We start from the raw sequence: 26,974 nt of genomic DNA, 5'->3' as shown, positions 1-26,974 counted from the left end.
CTTATTATGAGGATAAAACAGAGGAGGATTATGTAAGCCACCTTGGGATCCTTCCAAGAGAAAAAAAGTTGGATATAAAAGTAAAAATAAAATTAAAAATGAATTCAAGCAATAGTAAAATGAACATTCTTCTACAGGCATGAAGCTGTCCTTTCCCGAGCCTGCTTTTAAGTGAATGCAGAAGCTCTCTGGCAATGGACATTCTGTTTATTCATTTATTCCTGCCTTTCCCAACTTGGTGCCCTCTAGATGACTTGGACATTGACCATGCTTTCTGGGGCAGATGGAAGCTGAAGTCCAAAATATCTGGGAAGGCACCAGTTTGGGGAAGGCCAATTTACTCAAACATTTTTACCCCACCTTTTGGACCAGAGACTCTCAGCACGGCCAACAACATCAACAGTAAGAAACCACAAACCTAAAATAAAAACAAATCTAATCGACTAACTACAGATAATTTTAACCACCCCCCCCCCCCCGAACTATAGATTGGCAAGGTAAGGGAACTCAATTTGCTTCGGTTCAAATGCCCATCAAAAAGCTGTACCTTTACTGCTCCCCAAACAGTGAAGAAGTCAGGTGGGTCTGTCAGGAGAAAGCATACCATAACCTAGAATACAGATCTGCTACACCATAATGAAGCCAGATGGTATTTAAAGGGATTTTCCAAGTCAGAAATTCAGTGGAGGGTGGGGGGCTAGGGAGGAATTCCATTCTAGGAGAGGGTTTTCCCATGAAGACCAGGGCAATTTATAATGAACTTGACATGCATGTTGCCAGGGCTGGCCCTACCATTTGGCAAAATGTGGTGGCCACCTCAGACAGCAGATTCTAGGGGTAGCAGCTAAAATATGTTGGTGTCTTTGTTTTTTTGGTTCACTCCACTCACTACTCCTGGAATATGGGCCCTGCGAGCTTCTTCAAAATAAAATGTGGCACTCAAGCTGAAAGAGGCTCATCATACCTGCCTTGAGGTTTTCCTGCCCCCCTGACCCACCCAATTGCATTCTTGGGCTAATGGAAGATGGGTCTAGTAGGCAAGAATACAAATCCATTGAGTTTGCCCTCAAAGATTTCCCCACAGGTCCCACCACCATCACAGTCTGAGTTGGATTCGGGTGAAGGGATTTTTGCCTCTGGTGCCCTTTAGAGATCTGAAGACAGGAAGCTGCCCATCTTTTCATGGGAATAATTCACTTCCTCCCCCTGCCCCCCACCAAGCAAGGCAACTAAGGGAAGTGGCATATGGTCCTTCCAAAAGGACACCAAGATAAAATATGACAGGTCAAAGCAACTATCGGATCAAATGAAGGCAAACTGAACCACACTGGAAATGAAATGTGCGTGTGTAGTAAATAAAGGAGAGGGAGGGTCTTTGAATTATGAACGAGGTCTGCAGCTCCAGCTGTTGCTATCAGCCCAAGGACGTCAGCTTAGCTGGGAAACAGAGCCTTCCCTACATGAGAGAAATACAAAAAATTAATTTGAGAAGGAAAGCGAGAATAAGGGCATCTTATATTCGTAAAGGGGAGGGGGAATAGACCAGAGCATCCTTTCCTTTTTAACCATCAAAGAGAAGAGAGGGGAATATATACATCATTTGCATTTTAAAACAAACAAAAAAAATGCCAAGGGTATTGAAGCTTAAATGGATTAGGCAGGTGTCATGAAAAGAGAGAGATAAATCTTAAAATGAAAAAGTGATGAGTTACTTATTTTAATAAATCTGTGTTTAATAAGCACCTAGACATACATCGAAAATGGAGATCCATGAAACATGATGCCCGCTACCAGAAATAAGTATTTCCATCCTTAGACAAAAGGAAGTTGAAGAATCCTGTGAGAGAACCTCAACATAGAAGACCATCTTGAATTGCCTCTCTGCAGGAACAGGGACATTGTTACACCTCATTTGTTTTAAACATCTGCCTAGGACTACCATACCATTAGGCACCGTGAGGTGGTTGCTTCAAGTGGCAGATGTTGGGAGGCAGCAGCAAGGTGTCGGAGGATAGAGCTGTGGACAAGACCTGCCCTGCCCCCCTGGGGGAGGAGGGTATAGAAAGAGAGAGTCAGAAAGACCAGAGAGGTAAGAGCAGAGTTGAGGAGATCAGGGCCTGAAGAGAGAGCAGGAAGCAGCAGCCCGAAGAAGTCTAAGTACAGCTAGGGTAAAGGAACTTGCACTTTGCAACGTTTATTTTCTCTTAATGCCTTTTGTATCACTCAGCTATTTTTTGTAAATACATTTAGTTGTACTTTGCTTGCTTTAATTTACCAGTAAACTGCTGTGGTTAAACTCTGTGTCTAGAGTATCAATCACCCCACATCTACAGCCTAAACCCCATGTTATTGGAAAGGGGAAAGTAAATGGACGGTGGGATCCTTAAGGAGGCAGGTGTTCCTTAAGGAGTAGTTCAGGGGTATAGGCCAAGGGTGGAACTCTGACACACCCAGACCCCCATTTTGCATAATACTATGCCATTATGTAACATCATTCCCAGGAGGGGACTTGGGGGGGGGGAGTGATGGCTATCAGAAGACCCTTCCTGGGAGGAACACAGCTGCCCCCACAAAACAGGACAACAGCAGTGGGAAATTGTTAGTTTGAGGAATGGGTGGTTTCAGCTAAGAATGTCGGGGGAATCCATAATGGAATCCAATGAGTTTGGATTTGTATGAATCCAACCTGCAGTTTCCACAGCAGAATGGCTTTTCCCAAATCACATGTATTCCACAGGCATGCGGACCATTTTTTGTTTTACTTTCCAGAATGTTATGCAAATCTAGTAACAGAAAAACACGTAAGACTAAAAAAAAAAAACCACCCATCAGCTGATACCTATAAAATGGACATTGGGGGGCAGGGGATTTGCGCATTTTCACATGTATGAATTTGTGCAAATGTAAATTTGGCCAAATTCAGGTAATTGGAAAACATCTCATTCTGTCCACACGTGGATGACAAAATGAAAGGCACCTGCCAATCCACCCCTCATTTCAGCCCTCAGTTTGGTCTCCCAACCTCACCCCCAGCAAATTTTGACTAAAGGTTCTCATCGGAAAATTCCCCACCCCTAGGGCAGGCGAAGGCACCCTCCAGATGTTTTGGACTACAACTCCCATAACCTCGATCATTTGCCATGCTGGCTGTGGCTGATGGGAGTTATAGTAAAAAATCTGAAGGGTATCAGGCTTCCTACGCCTACCCTGGGATGGATGTGAAAGCTAGTGATGCCTTCCCGGATTCCTAACATTTTGGACTGGTCTTGCAGATTTCAATGTTGGTTGAAACTTTCCCACGTGGAATTCTTTAATTAAAAACATTACGGCAGAAAACCGACTTATGGCACCACTCTCATATCTTAGAAATGCATTGTGCATTGTAGCTGTCAGCCTCAAAAGCCTCGGTTTACTCTCACCATTGTTTACTGGTGACTTGTTTATAATGTTGCATATTTTCGACAGCCAGCCATAAAGAATGAAAAGCTTCTTTGCTACAAGCTAGGAAAGAAAAGGGGGAAAGTGTGTGGGGGGGACGCCTCTCCCTTTTGCCTTCCCTTGAAGAGCTCATTTTCACATTACTCATGCTTCATTATGCTGAATCAATATTCGTTTAGTCACTGAGGTTATTGACATATTTTAAAATAAAAGTATACCCTTCAGCTACTGCGCTCATTACAGGTAATTTGTCTTGTCAGAGACCCGGGGAATATTATCCCTCGTCTTTCAGAAGCCGACAGCCCATGGAAATACATCCCCATGGTTACAACTGTAAATAATTTTAAGGTAAAAATATTGAAAAATCAATGGCTGTTTCCTGCAATCTGTCACAAACAAATCAATCATCATCCGCACAGCCGGCAAAGTAAGGATTCGGAGGCAATAGGAGAGCAGGTGTAATTCTTGGCTGGAATCTCTCGTTTCAGAAAATCACTCCACATAATGGTGTCATCATTTAAACACTTAGCAGCCGCTGCCACCGTCACCGTCACTCACAGCTCCTAGTTGCGCCCCCCCCAAAAAAAAATCAGAAGAAAGGCAGGAAGGCAGAGTCACTCTCACATAAACAAACCTGCTGTTTAAAATGCATGCAGCATGAAGTAAATTTTAGCCAATCGAAGAAGTCGTCTCTTTGCTTCGTCCACAAACTTGGAGCAAATCAATGCCTGTTCTTCCCCATAAAGATTCTCTATAAATTCACCTCTGAAGATGGATTATGCTCTGAAGCATAATCAAGGTTGCAATTTAGATATAGACACAGATACGCACACCAGCTCTGACGTTCACATTTGACTGGGTCCTACCGGCAGGTAAACACTGCTCCCGTGTTCTACTTTCATTTTTCAACATGCTTCCAATTCCCAAAGAACTGAAACAGAAAAACATGCCCAAGGCGTTTAGAAGGAAGAGAGACAGAAAGAAAGAAGATGACAAAGAAGAATTGAAACCCAGGTTCGCCCTGCAGATTTTATATTTCCCTGCAAGTTTTCATCGGGGCTCCAAGCAATTTGATATTCGTGTGGCTAACTGCTGTACACTGCTGGGCGGGGAAGGAACTGCCACATGCTTAAAATAAATAAATTATTTTACTCTCCCACTTACAAGTGCTGTTCTGTTGCCTGTTGGGCATTTACAGAAGCAGCATTAGCATGTGAGAAGCTCAAAACCAATATCTGGATGCAAGAATCCAATATACAATAAAGACAAGCATTTAAAAGCAAAAACTAAAAACTAAAGTGAATGCTATTAATACTTCATATTGATACAGTGCTTTTCTACAAATGTTCCTCCATACCATGTAAGATAGATCTAGCAATGGCTGTTGCCATGATGGCTATATGGGACCGCCATGCTCCAAGAAAATATGCTTCCAAATACCACTTGCTGGGGGCAAGAACAGGGAAGGGTGTTACCTCTGCGACCTGCTTGTGAGCATCCCAAAGGGATATGCCTGGCTACTGTATGAATCAGGATGCTTTCTTGTTTTCTGCCCTCTAAGAAATGGTACAGACCAGAGGAGGCTGGTGGCTCTGATGTCATGAGGCGATGAATCGGCTCTGGGTTTCAGTGAGAACTCTAAATGAGCTATCCAAAATAGCTCATCTCCCCAAAATAGGTTCTGCACCTTGGATAGCACTTTTAGAGTTCTGACTGGTTCTGACTGAAACCCAGAGTGGATACACAACCCCATGACTTCGGAGCCACCACTGGCACAGAGTTGTCTTAGATAAGGTGGTCAAGAATTCATTTTTAATAGCACTGCAAGTGTGGTGTCTCGCCTCCAAAGTAGACTTAGTTTTCCATCTGTTTCCACCCATTCGATGGTCTCTGATGCCTTTCCTCCAGGTACCCTAGCTCAGTCTTTCTGCCCACCTCATCTGAAAAAGAGAGAGGGCCGGGGGGAGAGAGAGAGAGAAAGAGGGAAGTTTAAGTTTAAAGGCCAGTGGGTGAACACAAACAAAACTTACTACTAAAATGTTGGACACGTAGGATATGGCCTTTTTGGTGGTGGTACTGAAACTGCTACTCCCTTCCTGGGGTGAACCCTCAGGACTTCTCCTGATTTTACATGTGTTTTGAACACTCAACTTTTCAAAACATATGGCTTTTGAAGAGGATGAGACAAAGCCACTGAGAACAGGTCTATCAGCCATCGGCCGGTGTTCAGAGAGAGCATGCCATTGAACTTCAATTGCTGTGGAACATCAGAAGGGGGGGGGGCTGTTTTGCTTTCTTTTATTTTTACCCAACTGGTGGGCTTCCTGGAATCACTACTAGAAAGAGGATGCTGGACTGTATAGCCTTTAGGTTTGATTCAGCATGGCTCTTCTTCCATTTGCTCTCAAGCGTATCCTGCCCTGCTAATCAGCCCATCCTAAAGATTGAGCCAGACTTGCTTAACCCCATGTTTTCTTTAACAACAACAACTTCTTGAATTTTTCTGGGCCACCCAGGGTAGCCAGGTGTCCTCTATTTAAAGTTTTGTCCTGTCCAAGCCCAGTTTAAAGATACAGAACTCTTAGAACTATGACCCAACAACAGTTAGCACCTGGACAGCAGACTGAACAGGCAGGCACCCAGGAAACCTAATTATAGTCTTCTGCACTATGTATTTCTACTTAGATTATAATGTCTAAATTTGCATCTACACATATAAATTAGCATACACACATTTTACAAAAATCAGTATCCTCTTACGTCCTCTTATTTGGTGATGTATTTCCTCTTTTGGGGCAATTCACGTGGCCATGCTACCTTTCAGTCAAAAAACCCTCCCAAGGCAGCTTACATCAAAATTAAAGTATAAAACTATGATGTACTCCTTTAATTAAAAAAAGTCATTTTTTAAAAAGCCGTTAAAATATCTAGGGACAGCGGAGAATTTCTCCACGAATCTCCGGGAGGCCGAATGCCAATGCATTCGGCCCCCCAAAATCGGTGGTGAAATTCTCCGCCCCCCCCCCCCAGGATGGAACTTACCTCCTTCGAATGTCCCTCTCGGTGGCAGGTCCCGGCAGCGTTTCGGCAGCGTTTCAGCGGGGGCGGGGGTGGCGGCCAGTCTTCCGACCGGCTGCCGCCACTGCCATTACGAAGTAAAGTAAAAAAAAAAAAAAACATGATAGGCTACATAACGATTTACGTAGCCTATCACGGCTAGATTTTCAAAAAACACCGTGATAGGCTACGTAAATCTTTATGTAGCCTATCATGGGTGACTTTGAAAAAAAAAAAAAAAAGCGCATATGCAAATGGGCGCCGCCATTTGCATTCCTTATTTGGGCAGGGGTAGCCTACGTAAAGATTTACGTAGACTACGGCGAAAATAAGGGCAACGCTATTTGCGTTGCCCTTATTTTCGCCGTAGTCTATGTAAATCTTTACGTAGACTACCCCTGCCCAAACAAGGAACACAAATTTTTTTTTTTTCAAAGTCACCCGTGATAGGCTACATAAAGATTTATGTAGCCTATCACGGCTGACTGAAAATCTAGCCGTGATAGGCTACGTAAATCGTCACGTAGCCTATCATGCGTTTTTGTTTTTTTTTTACTTTACTTTTTTTATTTCGCAGCCGGGGAGATGGGGCGCTCCCCCTCCCGCCTGAATTTCAGCGGCGAGGCATGGGGCGTCTCCCCCCCCACCAAGAACTTCAGGGGGAGAACCAAAGCACCTCCCCCCCACCGCAAAGCAAGCTGCAGGACCAGGTAAGGGACTTTCGTCCATCCTTAAAAATATCTCACAATCCAGCATGACCATCATATAAGATTAAACTGCTGTTTGGGGGTGGGGGTGGGGATTTAAAGCCAGCAGTAATACAGCCATTAAATTATCGGAAAGTCAGCCCAGCACCTCAGCTAAAAGCACCTCAAAATAAATGAGTTTTAAAAGCCTGTTTAAATAATCCCCAGAACTGATAGGGTCAACTGTATTTCCCTTGGAAGATAATTCCACAGATATGGGGCCACCACTGAGAAGCCCCTTCCTCTACTGCCTGCCAGCCTGATTGTTCCAAAGGTATTTTCTTCTCTTGTACATACCAGGAATGGACTCCCAGTAATGACCCCATTTCCAAGTTGCCTCTGGATCTAGGGCATGAGCTTCCAGAAACATTTTAAACTAGTGGGAGGTTAAGATAGAAGCCCAAGACACTCAAAAATGTGTACACCATTTGCTATTTTGAAGAATTTTGCCCTATTCTATCTCTTAGCACATATTCCTGTCACTGGGTCATTATTATGATAAACGAAGTCACATTTTTTCCTGCCTCCTTAAGAGTGAGAGAGCACTCTTAAATAAAAACCTCAAGAAGTCTTTATAGTACATATTATCCAATGAAACCAGTAATAAACAGAACTGTGGCATTATTTAGTGCAACTCCAATACTAGCAAGAATCAGAGCTTCAGTTTTATTAATCGCAGCGCCTGAAGACGATGCATTTGGGGGAGGGACAAGGGGGAGGAGGTTTTTTTTTATTATTTTGCTGCCTTACTATGGAAATCCTAGGCAGAGAGGATTTCTCCCCCTTTTCAGCATTCCAGTTATCAATTCCACATCTAAGATGGCCTGGACATTGTTGCTTAAATGCTCCCAGTGGTTGATGGAGATCTTCTACAAAAATATGTTACATGAAATTGGGTCAGATTTTCCAGTGGGGTGGGGGGACACCGTACTAGAACACATGCTTGGCATGTAAACAGGCCCAGGGTCAGTCCTTGGCATCTCCAGTTTAAAAGCTCACAGGTCTCAAGGCAGGGGTGGGGGGACCCTCCCTGAGATTGGAGAGAGCCAATCCCAGCTCCAAGGCAGAGTAGAGTCAGTCCTGGACTTGATGGACCAATGGTCTAAGTCATGATAGGGCTGTTTCATGCATTCATTACATATATTTCAAAACGTAATCAGGATTTTGTCACTGAAGAAAGACAACCCTTGAAATGTTTTGAGGCTGTTTGACTAAGAAGTCAGAGTAAAACAGATCAAACCCATGTAGAGTCTGTGCTACCACCTGATCCCCCTTTTGTGCCAATCTACTTTTTCACTATCAGTTTGGGACAGTGGATTGGAGTGGGCTGGGATAGTATAGATGCTGGGAATATTGCAATCTCGTTTGCAGGTTACAGGAAGTGGCAGTGTTGGAGTGAGTTAGTTAATGCCTGGAAATTTGGGCACAGCTAGCCTTAGGTTCTCTATAGCCTACAGTGTGGTTTCCTGTTTCTCCCCTTGCTTTCTCTCTCTCTCTCTCTCTCTCTCTCTCTCTCTGACCTCCACCATTGCTGAGAGTGCACGTGCTTGCTCTCTCTTGCTCCTGCCAGCATTATAGAACACAAATAAATGGATTGAACAAACTCCCTTTTGAAACCACATGCTTGCTGTAGCTGCATTTTTATGCAAAAATATTGTGAGTAAACCATTTTACCTTTTTCTTCACTAAAGAAGGGTGTGGTCTCTTTTTTAGCCTTGTGTGCATTTGGGACTGGTAAATGCGCATTCTGTTGTGCCTTTTGTTTGTCTGTCTGTTTTTTCCTCTGCTAACTGCTTTTTTAACAGGAGACAGCAATAGCAAATAACTCCCAACAATACAAAGGAAGCACATGTTTATTTTAGTGGAATATTAAAATGTTGTATACCCATGCTATCCATTCATTTAAAATGAATCAGCTGCTGACAGGAAAAAAGGAAGTCCTAAAACAAAAACACTGTCTTAAAGCAGGGATATTAAAGCTCAGGCCTGCAGGCCAAATCTGTTCCACCTCAGGTCCCGGTCAAGGCTACTGGGGTTGCCCAGATGGCTATGCTGCTTCCCCTGGAATTGTCAGCTGTTGTTTTTTAAATGCTCATTTGTGAGATGGTATGAGAAGCTTTTAGCTTGAAACTTGGGATAACACTATTTTAAAATGAACAAATAAATGCTCAAAGCAACAGAACAGAAAGTCGTGCGACAGTCTGCTGTAGTGGTTACTGAATTGTCAGATGTGAACCAGGAAGGCCTGCGCTCAAATCCAACCTCAGCCAATATGTTCAAGAAATGACTTTCATTTCTCACCTAACCTACCTCACAAGGTTGTCAAAATCAGCCAATCCATGCAAAGCACCCTGAGGTTCTTGCAGGAAAATCAAGATGTGAGATTAGAGTTGTGAAAATGATGGAAAAATGAGAGGGGAAAAAACTTTTTTTCCCTAGGGACTGGAAAAAAGAAAAAGAGGACATAAAATGTGCCCCGCCCCCTGCAATCAGGTCTTCCCATCTCTAGGAGAGCAGCCTTGCGGCCCAGAAACAGGATGTGAGGGACCATAAAATGCAGGATTCTCCCCTTATCCTGAGGTTGGAGATGGCGCTCAGACCATGGAGGAGGAGATCTGACAGTGGAAACTCTTTCCACCCTAAGCCCCCTTCCAGCTGCCATGGAAAGCTCTCTGGCAGCTCCAGCTTCTGAGGTCGGGATTCCAACCTCAGAAGGCAGGAAAGGTGAGTGTCAGGATCCAATAGCCTCTCAGCTCCTGCCCGTTAGAGAGAGAAAGTCAGGCTGGCTCAAAGGCCCATCGAATGAAAATTGCTGCAAAAGAGGACGGAGAGGCAAATATGACCTCCATCGCTCCTCCTACCCTGGCGGCAATAGCCTGGGCGGAGGACCAGAGATCTCCAGCACCGGAGCCTTCCCTCATTTGGGCATCCAGCCCAAAGAGCATTGTGCTGTAAGTGCGATTTCTAAACAAGAGGAGGAGTCCTGTTTTCAAAAACCTCTATGACACATCCTTATATACCACTGTACAACAACCAAAAAAATCAGGGAGAAAGGGCTGGTACCAAGGTGGTGGGACTGTGCATTTGCAATACATCAAGGACGGTGTGGAACCACCACCTATCTTACCTTAGATGGCACAGGCAAGGTGATCAGCAGCAGCATGAGATTTCTTCTATGGGCAGACCACCGAGGGTGCCCAAAATCCCAGGGCTGCAGAAATGAAGATAACACAGATGAGCGTTTCCTATGAAATGCCAACAGACTTCAGCTTTACTGCCAAGATTTTGCAAACAATGGTGTAAGTTAGCAGTATCTGAGAACAAAAGTATTCTTCATGTTGCTTGTGTAAAGTCTTTTTGATTCATTTTGTAGATTGATGTGTCACTTCCCACCCTCAAGGAGGGCTTGAAGTGACTTACATCAAAGAAAACAGTAAAAGGAAAAGCACAACTGATATAACAAAATCATACAAATGTAAGTATAGAATCCATAATCAGTATAAGAAGATCGTACAATAAAAATACAGTCAATAAAAATGTACCAAGCAAAAAAATACAATGCCAGGAGTATTTCTCTGTAATACACACATATCAGGCACCAATATCCTCCCCACCCCAACCTAGAATGGACATCCAAAAGCCCCCACCACCCCCATCCTACAATGGTAAGGCTGCTAATTACCAAATGCCTGGAAAAATAAGTACGTCTTTGCCTGGCACTGGAAAGATGACAATGTTGATTCCAAGAGAGCCACCTTTAAGTACAGCATTCTACAGCTATGGAGCTACCACAAAAAAAATGCTGTCCCCACACCACCAAGTCCTTCTATTTTTATTGCATTTATTGCATTTATATTCCACTTCTTTTCCTCTAAGGAACTCAAGGCAGCATACATAATCCTTCTCCTCCCCATTTTACCCTCACAACAAAAACCCTATGCGGTAGGTTGGGCTGAGAGTCTGTCACTGGCCCAAAGTCACCCAGTGAGCTTCCATGGCCGAGTGGGGACTAGAACCCGGATCTCCTGACTCCCAGTCCAACACTGTCAGGGGTAGGTAACCTGGTGCCACCAGATGTTTTGGACTATAACTCCCATCAGCCTCACCCATCATGGCCCAGTGTTGGGGATTATGGGAATTGTGATTCAAACCCATCTGAAGGACACCAGGTTGATTGCCCCTGAACTAGTGGAGCCTTTCCAAACTTAAGACAAACCTTTTAAACCGTATGCATTTCATTTCATTAGGCAACCAAGTATAGGCTGTAGCCAAAGATAACAACAGCAAACAACCAAACAATGCAAAGCAGGATAACAACAAAAATTATATCACAAAGTTAAAATTCACTGTACAATATGCAAATATTCAGTGCCTTACAAGAATATCTAATCACAAATACTGCATTTCTTAAACAACAGAATTATTCTCTTGGGCTAATCTGAGTTGGGCTGCTTTTACTGCAAATCTAGTTTGGATGTACTTGACAGCAGAAATATAATTTTATCCATGTCATTAAGGTTAAACCTTATGCAGTTATCAAAGGCAACACAGCCACACCCAGGAGAAGTGAAACCTACCGATGAGTAAGCGTTCTTAGTTTTACACCTGCTTCTCAGGGCAACATGTTCAATACACCTACCATTCAGCAACAGACATGTTGATTTAGTAGAAGGCAGGACATCTTGTTCTTACTGTTCAGCCAGAATTTCTATGTGACTACAAAAAAAAAAGGGAAAGTTTGTGCGCCCCTTGTCCAACCTGTTTTTAAGCAAATGTTTTAGCATTCCTTTTTATTTAAAGAACAGGAAAGTATGAAAGACAATCTCTTCTCTGAAAATGTGTTTAATGTAGGACTGCTCAAAAAAGGAGGTGAAAAATATTTCCTTCTGTGCACATAGCAACAACATTTGGCCATTAAGCTTTCAACTTGATGGAATTCAGAACTTCTATCAGGGAAGTATAATGAAAAGGTTACAATGACAGCATATTCCACCCTCCTATATTCACTCACACATATACACACTTGTATATTGCTGGTCCAAGTAACTTAACCTGAAAAAAAGCTTGGGAATCACTCTCCAATATATCTACACGAGGTTGTTACTCAGTTGAAGATACCTTAGGCTCCATCCTAAACCCACTTAACTCAAGCTCCACTGAACTCAACATGGCTTACTTTTGAGTAGGCATGCATAAGACTGTGCTGCCAATTAAGTGAGTAACGTTTTATAGTGCAGTCCAATATACAGTATGTCCACTCACAAGTAAGCCCCATTAAGTTCAACAGAGCTTATTCCCATGTAAGTGGGCACAACATTGCAGCATTCATCACTTAAACAGAATGATTCCTATGCAAATGTAAATGATCATTTTGAAGGAAGGAAATCATACTTTCTCTGACACTCTAGTAACCACCACCACAGTGCATTGTCCCATGGTTTTCCTCGCAATAAATAGTGTATCAGTTGTATTGATGGGAGCATCTATTCGTTTGTCCTAAAATATTTTTATCCCACATTTCCAACTAAGAGCAGCTCACAAGCATTAATTCAAAAACAAAAAACAACTTGAACAATTAGTACAAAAGGATTCTCCATCATATTATTCAACATATACATGATGATGATGACAGAATTACAGACAGGCGCATACAATGAATAAATAGCAGTAAAATGGTTCTATCCCTAACAATTCATAAATGAAACAAAATAGGTTTAAGGAAAATTATGTGTATAAAAATATATATCAAAGTTTTGATATAAAAACTGATATTTCACACAAAGTTTAACACAATAGATTAGCAGTCCAACAGTATATCATGTGCACATAGTTGCAACACTGATTACCGAATCAAAAAGGCTGTACAAATATACAATGCCTGTGTCCCCCCTGTATATTTGTATAGCCTTTTTGAGTTGGAATCAGTGTTGCAACTATGTTTGTTCAGTCGTTAAGTCGTGTCCGACTCTTCGTGACCCCATGGACCATAGCACGCCAGGCCTTCCTGCCCTGCACTCTCTCCCGGAGTGTGCTCAAGTTCATGTTCATTGCATCAGTGATGCTATCTAGCCATCTCATCCTCTACCATCCCCTTCTCCCTTTGCCTTCAATCCTTCCCAGCATCAGGATCTTTTCCAGTGACTTTTCTCTTCGCATTAGGTGGCCAAAATATTTGAGCTTCAGCTTCAGTATCTGTCCTTCCAATGAGCACTCAGGGTTGATTTCCTTTAGGATTGACTGATTTGAACTCCTTGCAGTCCAGGGGACTTGTAAGAGTCTTCTCCAGCACCACAGTTTGAAAGCATCAATTCTTCGGCGCTCAGCCTTCCTTACAGTCCACCTCTCACAGCCATACATTACTACTGGGAAAACCATAGCTTTGATTAGATGGACCTTTGTCGGCAAGGTGTTGTCTCTGCTTCTTACTATGCTGTCTAGGTTGGCCATAGCTTTCCTCCCAAGGAGCAAGCGTCTTTTAATTTCATGGCTACAGTCACCGTCTGCGGTGATCTTGGAGCCCAAGAAAATAAAATCTGTCACTGCTTCCATTTCTTCCCCTTCTATATGCCAGGAAGTGATGGGGCCAGATGCCATGATCTTCGTTTTTTTAATGTTGAGTTTCAAATCAGCTTTTGCACTCTCCTCTTTCACCCTCAACAAGAGGCACTTGAGATCCTCTTCACTTTCTGCCATTAGGGTGGTATCATCTGCGTATCTGAGATTGTTGATAATCCTCCCTGCAATCTTAATTCTGACCTGTGATTCATCCAACCCGGCGTTTCTCATGATGTACTCTGCATATAAGTTAAATAAGCAGGGCAACAATATGCAGCCTTGTCGTACTCCTTTCCCAATTTTGAACCAATCGGTTGTTCCATGTCTGGTTCTTACTGTAGCTTCTTGACCCTCGTACAGGTTTCTCAGGAGACAGGTAAGGTGGTCTGGTACTCCCATCACTTTAAGAATTTGCCAGAGTTTGTTGTGATCCACACAATCAAAGGCTTTAGCGTAGTCAATAAAGCAGAAATAGACGTTTTTCTGGAATTCTCTCGCTTTCTCCATGATGCAGCGAATGTTGGCGATTTGATCTCTAGTTCCTCTGCCTCTTCTAAACCCAGCTTGTACTCCCGGTAGTTCTCGGTTGGCATACTGCTGAAGCCTAGCTTGTAGGATTTTGAGCATAACCTTGCTGGCATGTGAAATGAGCCATTGTGCGGTAGTTTGAACACTCTTTGGCATTGTCCTTCTTTGGAATTGGAATGTAAACTGACCTTTTCCAGTCTTGTGGCCAATGTTGAGTGTTCCAAATTTGTTGACATATTGAATGCAGCACTTCAACAGCATCATCTTTTAGGATTTTAAATAGCTCAGCTGGAATACTGTCATCTCCACTAGCTTGGTTGTTACTAATGCTTCCTAAGGCCCATTTGACTTTACTCTCTAGGATGTCCAGCTCAAGTTCAGTTACTGCACTATCATGGCTATCAGGGACATTCAGATCTTTCCTGTATAGTTCTTCTGTGTATCCTTTCCACCTCTTCCTAATCTCATCTGCTTCTGTGAGGTCCCTGCCTTCTTTGTCCTTTATCATGCCCGTCTTTGCACAAAACGTTCCCTTGATATCACCAGACACATCCACAGCTGAGTGTCCTTTCGGCTTTGGCCCAGCCGCTTCACTCTTTCTGGCACTACTTGGAAATACCCTCTGCTCTTCCCCAGTAGTATATTGGACACCTTCCGACCTGAGGGGCTCATCTTCCGGCATCATATCTTTTAGCCTTGTGATACATTCCATGGGGTTTTCTTAGCAAGAATACTGGAGTGGGTTGCCATTTCCTTCTCCAGTGGACCAGATTTTGTCAGAACTCTCCGCCATGACCTGTCAGTCTTGGGTGGCCCTGCACAGCATAGCTTATGGCTTCATTGAGTTGCACAAGCCCCTTCACCACAACAAGGCAGTGATCCATGAAGGGGTGCAACTATGTACACATGACATACTGTTGGACTGCTAATCTATTGTTTTAAACTTTGTGTGAAATATTAGTTTGTATATTATATATATATATATATATATATATATATACACACACACACACACACGCACACACCCCTACCTCCTTAAACCTATTTTGTCATGCAGTATATATTCAAAAGACAGCGTTTTGACCTGATGCCTGAACGCACCTAAGTGAAGTGGATTGCCATGTCTCCCAGGGCAGTAAATTCCATTACACCGGTGCTACTTCCAAGTAGACCCAATCTCGCATCCCCATCTTCCAAACTTCACAAGGTGGAGGGATGCATTCTGCCCATAGGTGGTTCTTAAGTAACCCCTTTTTCTTTGCTATCTTTTAAAAAAGAAAATCCATCAAGCATCCGCTGTTTGTGAGAGGAGTGAACTTCTAAAAGGCTTTAAATTTGAACTGCAGTTTGAAGTTTACTTTTAAGCTGTTCTTTTATTAACTTTGTTAACAGGCTTTTCCTTTTCTTTTTTTGGGGGGGTTGGTGGCGGGATCAACCTCCATCAGTAAAGAGCTTTTTTTTTTTTAAGGGGTGTGTGTGTGTGTACACACACACACACACACGCGCACACACACTTTGGGCATGTTGAAAGCCAGGCATCACCATGGAACAGATGCAAAGAAACCCAGCATATCTCACCATGATTCCATCTGTATCAAGTCATTAGTCCGAAAACCACATCAAAAACAGGGAGTCTGAAAAGCAAGATGTAACTGGGTCTCCAATTCTCTCTCAGCGGTAAACCCTAAGTAAGGGATGCACCACTATACTGCAGGTAAAGGCTAGCATGATTAAGGGTGCAATCCTATGTATTTTTAGACAGATAAAAAGAATGCTGGGAGTTGTAGGCCTTTTATCTGTCTAAACATGCATAGGATTGTGCCCTGAATGTATTGCTCATGGCTGTGGCCAGGAGAGCTTTCGCCCACTTCAGGCTGGCATGTCAATTGTGCCTGTTCCTAGAGAAAAGAGATCTGGCCATGGTGACACACTGTGTTATCTCTCAGTTAGACTACTTAGGCACATTGTGGGTGCTCTCACAAAATGGCTGCCATGGGGAGGCTCCCCATCCATAAAATTGCTGTTATGGTAGGCATAGCTAGTCACAAAACCACCCATGTTCCAGATAGCAAACTGGTGAGGCTAAAAGAAAAAAAATAACTTGCCCAAGAACATAATTACAAAACAGAGGTGAGGGTATGAGCTCCAAAAAAACCAAAAGCAGTCTTTTGCAACCCAATAAAGATTGTGCTGGAAAGGATAAACAAACAAACACATCATACATTCTCTTAGGAAATAAAACAAAAACAGGAGAGGAAGGGAGCCTGGTGGGTGCCAAGAGAGATGTTTGTGGGTAGACTGGTGAGCCTGGGCACCACTTTGGAGACCCCAGGACTAAAGTAATGCAGTCTACATGGGGCTGCCCTTGATAAATGTTCTGAAACTTCAGCTTCTTCAGTATACGAAAGCTAAAGTTCTGACCAAGGCCAGTTCATTGGAATACATGACTCCTTTGTTGTTCCAGTTGCACTGGTTGCCAATTTGCATCCAGGCGCATTTCAAGATGGCGCTGTTTAGACAGAAAAGAATGTCCTACAACTCCCATCATTCCCCAGCCAGCAAGGATATAAACCATGGCTGGCTGGGAAATAGCTGGAATTGGAGGACTTCTTTTCTGTCTAAACATGCATAGGATTGCATCCTTACTGTGTTAAACAGTTTGGGACCAACAAACCTGGTTGGTGGATCTTAGGGATTGTAGTAAGAAAAGCAAAGTAGCTCCTGTATGCCTGAAGTCTGCCCACCCTTGCATTATTAAATGCCCTCCCCAAGGAGGGCATTTCATAGCACCAGCTTTGCTGCCTTTTAGATGGTGCCAGCCAAAACCATTTTTAGTCACACAGGTGTTTCTAAAATATTTTATTTATTGTATTTTAAATTAATTATGTTTATATCCCACTTTCCCCCCACTCTTGCAAGGAACCCAAGGCAGCTTACATGGCCCTCCTCCTCTCCATTTTATCCTCATAACTACCCTGTGAGGTGGGTTAGGCTCATAATCAGGGCCTGGCCCAAAGTCATCCAGTGAGCTTCATGGCTGAGTGGGAACTAGACCCTGGGCTGCTGAGTCTCAAACCAACACTCTAACTGCCAAAGGAAGTGAGGTGGGTGGCTACTAGGAGGAGAGCCTTTTCTGCTGTGGCACCCCTGCTGTGGAATGAGCTCCCTAAAAAGGTTTGTCTGGCACCTACATTGTATTCCTTCTGGCACCAGGTGAAGACCTTTTGATTTTCCCAGGCGTTTTAGCATTTAACTTTCTAGACTTTTAGCTTTGCTACTTTAAATCTGTATTTTAAATCTCTGCATTGCTGCAGTTTTATTCTGGTTGTATTGTTATGTTGTGTTTTTAATGTTTTTATATGTTATATTGTTTTACTGTGTGCTTTTTGGTTTTAATTTTTATCTCAATTCACATTTTTATCTCAATTAAATCTCAATTCACATTTGTGACATCCTATTTGTTACATAGTATGAATGTAATGCATATTGTTAACAAGAATTTATTGGATTTTATGGGACTGTTATTCATTACAATCTGTGTGTACTAACTGTAAGTGCTGAGTAATTAGTTTTGTATGTGCTATGAGCTAGCTTAAGTGCAAAAATGTGTTTGAGGAACCAGGGCAAAGGAGCTGGCCACAGGTGCGTTGGGTAATTCTTGGAAGCAAAAAGCTTCTTGATTTAGGAGATGGACCTTTGCAAGGGTGCTTCTGAAGTCAGCTGGTAGGCCTGACTACATTAAGAAGAAGCCTTCTTGGAGCTATGTGCAGGAGCTGTGTACAGGAGCTACAACTAAGCCTGAAGCTCCTATCTGAGTCAAGGTGCATAGATATTTGTCTAAGATAAAGGTCATGAGCAGATGTTAGTTAGAATGTTATAATAATGGTAAAAAATTTAACATGGTTGAACAGAGAGATCCTGGGAGAATGAGAAGCTTACCAAATATGATCACCTAAGCTCTGCCAAATCGGTAATCATGAGATCTCAATGATGACTGTTTTGTTGGTTGAGCAGAATAAGACTTGAACTTTAATTTTAATATGGAATATGCTAGCCACCATTTCTGTGATTCTTTTAATCACCCTAATTGTATTGTATATAGTGATGTGCCTTGCTTGTTTCATCATTGCAACATTTTGTTATTCTGTAGTACTGGTTGGTCTTTCTATCTTTCATTCATTCATTCATATATATATATATATATATATATTTCATTCATTCTGTGGTATCACTTTGTGTTATCTGGCTTGAGGGGTGCTTCAGGGACCATAAGCCATAAATTGTAATAATTCTTGAAGCCCAGAACACTCAGCTGGGATTTATAAATCAGTTTGGTCTGTCATCATTATCATCATTATTATCATATGGCTGGAGTTTGCTCCCTTGGTCAGGTGAGTCACAGACACACCTGTTCAGGTAAAGGAAACAAGCTAGATGGATGGAGCAAAACTGGTTCACCCGTCTCATAAGAGCCTTCAAAAACCATCTTAATCACATCTGCAAAATTAGAAGAGCACACCCAAACAGAGTTGACACAAAGGCCTAGCCCTTACTAGAGGGCTGGGCCTGATCCAGAAGCCAAGGGTTTGACTTCATGACAGCTATTAATGGACGGACTTTGGAGGGGAAAAAAATTGCACACTCAGTCTCTCACTCAGTCTCAGTTTTCCCATGGGTAAAATGGGAATATTATGTTCTAGAGGTGTAGTCCTCTTAAGACAGCAAAACCAGCAAAGGATCTTATGGCACCTTAAAGATGAACAGGTGTGAAAGTGTTTATATTATAGTCAGTCTGTAAGGTGCTACAAGACTCTTTGTTGTTTTGATGGCAATATTACACCCTGTGTAATTAGAGAGAGTTACACTAAATCACTACACTGACACACACACTATTATTATTATTATTATTATTATTATTATTATTGCTGTGAAGTCTAAAGAGATAAAGCTAGGGGGGAATTATGAATGTTTGTGGAGCTGAATTCCAAAACACCTAAAATTCCTAGATTCTATAAATCAGATATTCAGAACCCAACCCAGGAAATAAAAATTCCTCCAGCCACACTGCAAGAGCAGGCCCTGTGTACTATGCTGGATTACAATAGGGTTCATTAGAACCCTCTTCTTCCCCTCCCAGCCCTAGAGATATGGGGTGGGATATGTGTACACCTGCTGATGTGGCAAGAAAACCTCAATTTATGGCAGCTTCACACACAGTAGGAATGGATCGTCCCCCAGGTGCCATGTTTTGTGATTGGGGGGTGAGGCAAAGAGAACACACCTGATATTTTCCCAGCCCCATATGTAAAGATCCAACCACTACATTGAAACAGTTTGGCAAGGCATAAGAGGTGCCGATGAGAAGTGATGTGTGAATTTCCAAAAAAGCAGGCAATTCCAAGTGATCCGTTCAGAGGAAGCAAAACTTATCAACTAGGATGTTATGGTTCTTTCTGTGTTTGCAAAGCTATCTGTTAAAGCTACATAACAGAGAGAATGCCGGAAAAAAGCCTTCAAGTCAAGCTCATATTTTCCTTTAATCTAAAGGAGTTGAATGGAGCCCATAAAGGAGATTAGATTTAGGCTCTTTCTGCCTGTGTGTGTGTTTTAAACATGCTCCTCTCCCAGGAAAATCTCACTCTGTCTGGTCATGCAGGATCTATCAATGTGCAGATAAAGCAGAAAATAGAGACATCCTTAAGAAATGGATCTGCAATTTGACACAAAGCAGAGGTGACAACCACAGCAAAGGAAGCCTGGGCTAAATATTTCAATACCTCAAAAAATTAGCCACAGTGCTTTTAATACTGCAACGCCTAGATGCGGGGAATGCTGTGGCAAGGACAACTCGCAATAGACATTTACATCTGCACTGGTGCAATACTTTTCCTGCTGCATTTCATTCATCAGACCAAGTACCGAGCTTGCAAATATGGTAATAAGAGTCAATCATTTTTAGCAGAATGCCAACCGTTGAGAGAATGTCATTACGCAGCAATCATCTTACCTCCTCTTCCTCCAAGTCACGGACTGAATGGAATAATAAGATGAACTCTTATTATTGGGAGATTATGACTGAAGCTCTTTTGAGATGTGAAGAGAAGAGAGATTTAAAGCAATAAAATTTAGTGACAAATATTAATATTAATTAATAATAATTAATATACTTAATAATAATAATAAATAAATAAATAAATATTCATATTCATATTAATTTAGTGACAAATATCCATGCCCCTGACAAGCTGAAAACTGATCAAAGTGCACACCTGTGTGGACTGAACTTGTAAGAGTGCCAAGGAATCTGTTTTACTGAGAGACAGTATGCCTTCCAGAAGCAAGAAGCCATGGAATCTTTTACAGAACATAGAATTATGATTCTTGAATCTTTAAACAACAAAGTGACAAAAATCTGCTTAGATAATAATTCACACACAGAGAAGCTAAATGGTCTCCTTAGAACGTCTGGGTAATTCTAATTGATTGATTTAATTTCACCAGGATTTCAATAACCATTTTAATAAGGAGTTACTTGAAATATACTACAGAACTAAAAAACCAAAGAAGAAAAAATCTCAACCACACACAAGCACACACAATTTAGCCAATGAAATAGAACTCTTATTTGAGAATTATATAAAATCAGATTTTGTGAAGGTTTTGCAAACTGCAGAAACTACTAATATAAATGTAACAGTTATGCATTAGGGTTAATTTGCTATAATACCAGTACTATCTCACTGTGTGTGTATGTGTGTTTATATTACATATTAATTTGAAATACTAAATTTCTCACCAACATTCAATTGACTTTATCCTTTACTCTGGATGAGCCAGTATATAGATTTGGGGTGCTTTCAGACTAGCCTTTTATCATCTAATTGCCCTGCCTCCTTCACATAATTTTACAGGGATCCAGAAGACATCATCTTCTATTTATAATCTTCCCATGCTGTTTATAATCTTCCCTCTGATTCTTCTGCCTTTTTTCATTCCATTAATATAGGAGGAAAGATGGAATAGCTGCACAATGCCTTTTGATTGTTAGTGCTATGAGATCTCCATCTGGAAGAACCTTTACAGCCAAATCCTGACCACACTTATTTGGAAGCAAATCCATGGACTTAACTACATTTTGGTCCCAAGTAAACGGGCACCAGATTGCAGCCTACAGCTGTGATCCTATGCACACTTACTTGGCAGGAGGCCCCAATGAAATAAATTGGACTTTCTTTTATGTAAGCATCAGGCTGTGAAACTCATGGAAACATAAGGTGTGTAGACCTACCAGGACTTTGAAAGAGGAAGCTACCATCAGCTGGGGGATATGAGAAAAAGGGAACAAGAGCCAAGAAAATAGGGGTAAACACAACCTTACAAAACTCAGCCAACTGAAAACCTAAAACTTACCAACTTTATCAGTTTAGTATCATCACATAAACTGCTTTATAATTCCAGTCATTCTTTAAAACATTCATCCCACCCCTATATCACAAACATTTATTGTGCAGGTGGCTAGTGCAAAGTAAAGTTACTAGAGGAAAAAGTAAAAACAGCTACACGCCACCTCTTCAGATACCTTTGGGGACTCCGGAAAATACTCCAAATGAGTCCATGCCAGAATAAGTACTAAACACCAATTAATACTCTACTGACAATTACTTCAAATTAGACTAGCCGCTCGTCAGAATCCAAGTATGCATTGTGTGCACACACACATTTATTATGTAAATTCATTGTATTTCATGTTATTAGAACTGTACACCGCCTAGAGTGGCCAGCTAATCTAATAAATAAATATTCTGAATTAATAAATTCAAAATAAACCACTACTGTATACTTCGACATTCACCATTACTAAGAGCATTCAGGAAACACCTACCCACAGGAGTCTACGCAAAAGAACAGAAGGGTGTTCAGGCGTCCGAGGGGGTAACTAATGAATCCGTGTTACGTTACCTCCGTTACGTACAAAACGGGGTAGTTTATTCCTGTCCGTCTCCGTAATCTCCTGAGGACATTTTACTGCATTTAAAGTGTAGGGGAAGCTCAAATAAATAAATACATACATACATAAATCCCTCCCATACCTCAGGCGGGGAAGGGGAAAACAGACAATGCCACCTCGGTTTTAACCACGCGGTAACCATCGGTTTATTTAAGACGCTGAGTGGTGCTACCGCACGCGCAAAACAACCGAACAAGCAACTTGCCATTCGTGACTCAAATAGCAAGGTAACCCCGTCCTGCAACGGGGCGCAAACGAGGAGGGGCTCACGTTTAGCAAGCCTCCCGGGTTAGCAAGCCTTCAGGTGCTGCTATCCCATCTCAAGCCCGAGCCCGGAGGATGTGGGGGGACGGGGGGACCCCCTCGCCCCTCCTCGAGCCACAGCCTGGCAAAAGGGGGATGCGCGGCTCTGCTCCTCCCCCTAGAGGTTGCCTGCCTGCCATCCAGCCCGGCCCCTGCTCACCTTTCCACTCCAGATCCTTCCTTCGCAAGCGCCAGCAGAGAGCCCAGGCAGCGCGCGAGGCTGCAGCTGTCCGCCGGGGCCATAGCGCCTCCGTCCCGCTCCAGGTTTGCGGCGCGCCTCTGGGGCAGCCCCGAGGGGCAGCCCCGGCCAGCCAATCCAGCTGAGAAGTCCGGCAGACCCTCCAAGGTCCTGGCCACTAAGCAGCTTGAAATGCGAGAAAGGCGGGGCTTGTGAACAGAGAGGCACTTGGGTAATGTAGTCCTGAATGTTGCCTTCAGAAATACTAAAAAGCGCAACGATTGTCCGTCTTTTTTCCGATTTTCCGCCTTTCTTGGTTTGCCCGCTAGCTTTCCTCTCAGCTATCCCGCACCGTTCTTCCTTCCTTCCTTCCTTCCTTCCTTCCGTTGCTTTTTCTTGTTTCTCCTTTCCCCCACCCCTCCACATTGTCTTTTCCTGTGGAAATATGACAGGTGTCAGCAGTGCGGACGCCAAAGCGGGTTTTTAAACCGACGCGGCTCGAAGGACTGCTCGACTGAGATTTCTCCCTCGACTCCCGGTACTTCGCTCAACTACATTTCCCGAGATTCCTTGCGAGAGAATGTCACGTGACAATTAAAAACCGGCCTTTAAACATTGGGATTTAACCTCTGCGGTGCAAAGTAAGCAAGCCTCGGATTCAAAAGTCGGTGGGCAAATCCATGTGGGTTTGCAATGGAGTAAAACTTCCAGGGATATTAATCAAGTTGCTTCCAGCTCTCCCAGAACAATCCAGTGCAGGTTTCAGCCCCGCTGTGTTCTAGGGCTTACTCCTAGCGAAGTGTGCATAGGATTCTAGCCTCATATGAGCAGCAGCTGTGGGCATACCGGGCAAAAATACAGATAGGGTACTAGAGGTTTTGTCTCTTTGTGCCAGTTACTTGACACTAGCCTTAAAGAGAGGGGAGATGGGGTGAAGTCTTAACAGAGTTGTGAAGTCTTAACAGAGTTGTGTTTTATCCTACTGGTATTTTTGGCAAATGAAAGCTGAAAAGAAGGGGTTGAATAAGGAGAATGGGGGATTTGCCAACTTCCACAGTGCCAGCTGGAATTCCTGGAAGGCTTCCTAGTGCACTGGTGGCAAACATGTTTAAGAAGAAAGCCCCACACGAAGTTCGGTAAAGAGCTGAAGCACAACCCTATGTGCATTTTTACTTAGAGATGCCCCACATTGTTCAGTGTCCTTTGCTTCCATGTAAGTGTAATTTGCAGGCTTATATGGTTTCTGGGTGGACTTGGGCTGCAATCCTACAGACTAAGGGTGGGCAGAAGGTAGATCTCCAGACATTCTGGCCTTCATCTCCCAGATGCCCCTAGCAGCATAGCCAATGAGCAAGAATGCTGGCAGCTGAAGTCCAAAACATCTGGAGCTCTACTCACCCTTGCTATTTGCCAGCCTTTCCCAACTCAGTGTTCTCCAGATGTTTCAAACTAGAAAGCACCAATGGTCAGGAATTCCAGCATTCCTGACAATTGTCCAGGCCCGCTGAGGCTGGTGGGAGTTGAAGAACTGTTGGAGGCCATGCTTATTCAGGAGTGAGCAGGAGATCTCCAGAGGTTTGGGACTTCAACTCTCGGCATACCTGACTATTTGGCCATGCTAACAGGAGCTTCTGGGAATTGAAGTCCAAAACATCTAGACAGCTACTTTCTGCCCACCCCTGCACTCACCTATTCCCGTTGAAGTTAATACACCTTACTTCTGAGCAGACATGCATAGCATTGCACTAGATCCCGCCTATAATAAAGCGAATGAGTACTAACCCTCTGGTGATTCTTCTCAATTATTAAAACAAAACAAAACACGAATTTGTTTCAGATGCTCTGATTATGGAGTAAACATGCAACATAAACACACAACAGCATTCCTACTAGTAGAAATAGTAATACTAGTAGTAGTAGCAGTAGTAGTAATGGATGCTTCCTTTTATCAAGAATTCATTCTTCAAGACCATAAAAGGAATTAGCAGTAGCGATCAGAGCGGGGAATCAATAAATATTCAGGGAAAGAAATCCTCGGAGGTTTGCCTGTTCAAACTCTGGATCTGCATTGCAGGATCTAACCCCCGGCCCTCGTCCACCGTGCCCACCCCACCCCTCTTCTCCTTTCGTCCGGAAGAGTTAACAACCACAAGACAGCCAAGACACTACGAGATCAACCACTTTCTCCGAGAGATTTTAGCCCGGTGTGTGGAGTGCGGTTTGGGAAGTTTGTATTTTCTTTGCTTTCCGCCGCTCGATCTCCAACCAGGTTAAGGTCAAGCATTTGGAGCATTGGAGGTGCCACAGAAGTCGAAGGTTTCGGCGCTTAGTCTTGATGGGGATTGGGGGCTGGGGTAGACCATTTTTCTCCTGGACCTAATTTGACAATTGAATGCAGCCACTGAAAAAGAAATGGAAATGAAGGAAGGAAGGAGAGGCAGAAAGCAAGCAAGCAAGCGTGGGGAACCCCCAAGAGATCCCATTAAAGTCCATGGGACTGACTTCTGAGTAAACCCGCTTACGGTCGAGCGGTACGTCCAACTCGATCCCATGCAAGTTTACTTGGAGCTAACTGAACCTCAAACCGATCCACGTTTGGTCGGAAGTAAGTCCCATTTGGTCAATGCAACTGTCTGCCAAGTCGCGTGGGATTGTAACCTTGCAATGGCAGCCTTGAGCCGCAGTATTGAAGTTACACATTGGACAGCAAATTGCAATTTAAAATACGGGTTAAAAAAAAAAATCCGAAGGGATGTGGTTCGAGGACAGCAAGTTAACTCTTCTGCTGGATGCATTTTAAATAATACCAGCTAATTAACTTCCATTCCCTTTCTATTGAATCCTTTCTGACCCCGTTCTTCAAATACACACACGCTTAGTTGGAAGGCGATCTGGCGGATTCCGAAGGGAACTTACTCCCGAGTAAGTGCACGTGGCGTGGGTGTCAATAATTAGCAACACTCAGAGATCCCATCCTTCCTCCACTCAAAAGGAAAGAAAGAGAAAGGGGAGGAATAAAACACAGTTGCTTGACAGATGTAGCCAACTACCACGCGCTTTTCTGCCCGTTGCCGACCTCTCAAAGCCAAAGAAGGAGACTTTTGGTTCTCTCTGTTAAGCGGCCATCCCCTCAGGTTTTCCCCCTTTCTCTTGAAACCCAACCTCTCCCCCCCACCCCCACCGCTCGTGTGTGAAGGAAGCAAACCAAGGGGGCGCCGAATTCCACATGGGGGGGGGGGGAGAGAGCTTCTGTATTTCAGACTAAAGTCGAGAGCCATCCCCTGCCCTGGTGGCTGCCAAGACTTTGAAACCGACACGCTCCTTGTCTATTTCATCTAGGTAAGCAGGTAGCTAAAAAGGCAGCGTGGCCGCAAGAGTCAACGACACACACTCCCCCTCCGTGCGTGGGGCGAAGGAGAATATGCAGTAGTCAGATCTAAGTTCGTCGAGACACACGAAGCCTCCCTCCCACCCTGAAATCTCCCCCCGCCCCGCTTTTAGACTCTGCACCCTAAAAACAACAACAACTAGGAAAATAACTTTGCCATGACGAGGGCTTAGATTACTCGCATGCAGTATGCTTGCATGCAGTACGCTTCCATTGTGGATGCGTCTCTCTGCCTCTCCTTATTTGTGGAACTAGAAAGGAAACTTCGGGGGCTCAACAGCCGGAGGTGAGAAGACGGATGGGACTGCTCAGTGTATAGTTGAACGACAGAAAAACACCCGAAACGTGATGCAGAGACATCTTACATAAACACCCGCTCCCCCCACAAAAAAAGGGGGGAACAAGTTATTCCTGCTGGGAAATATATCTGCTAGAATCAAAGGAGATTACATTCTCCGATCGGCGTGGATTTTCGCCCTGTCCATATGGTTTTAATCTGCTTTCTCTTCTACCCTTTTATGAGTTTAGGGGGCGGGGGGGGGGTAAAGATACCTGGCTTATTCCTTTAGCAAAGGCTCATTCAGTACGCTGTTCTCTTATCCCCTTTCTCTCTCTCCTTACTATCCCCTTTCTTTCTGCTCTCTCAAGGAGGCTGATAGCAGGAAACAAGAAATTCCCCTATTGTCACAACAATTGTGCAACATCCAGGTCGTTTACCCACACACATTCAATTATGCCCAATTTTCTCAGGATCTTGGAAATTGGGGCCTGGG

The 26,974-nt window shown here is 43.3% G+C and overlaps 1 long non-coding RNA gene across 1 annotated transcript; it reads right to left on the bottom strand.

The window, feature by feature from the left end:
• Nucleotides 1-1,689: 1,689 nt before the first annotated feature.
• On the bottom strand, nucleotides 1,690-23,224 carry LOC146338851 (uncharacterized). Its single transcript, XR_014784655.1, has 7 exons — nucleotides 22,796-23,224; nucleotides 22,207-22,349; nucleotides 20,332-20,407; nucleotides 11,881-11,957; nucleotides 10,369-10,452; nucleotides 5,280-5,378; nucleotides 1,690-4,369 (listed from the first exon to the last, which is right to left on the bottom strand). It is a non-coding gene; the product is annotated as an uncharacterized LOC146338851 (long non-coding RNA).
• Nucleotides 23,225-26,974: the final 3,750 nt, after the last annotated feature.

Source organism: Heloderma suspectum, chromosome 8, assembly GCF_057233095.1.
Source record: "Heloderma suspectum isolate Gila_16-S chromosome 8, 16-S_ref, whole genome shotgun sequence".
NCBI classification, from domain to species: Eukaryota; Metazoa; Chordata; class Lepidosauria; order Squamata; family Helodermatidae; genus Heloderma; species Heloderma suspectum.
The sequence above is the reverse complement of the archived record's forward strand: the minus strand, read 5'-3'. Positions and strand labels throughout refer to the sequence as shown.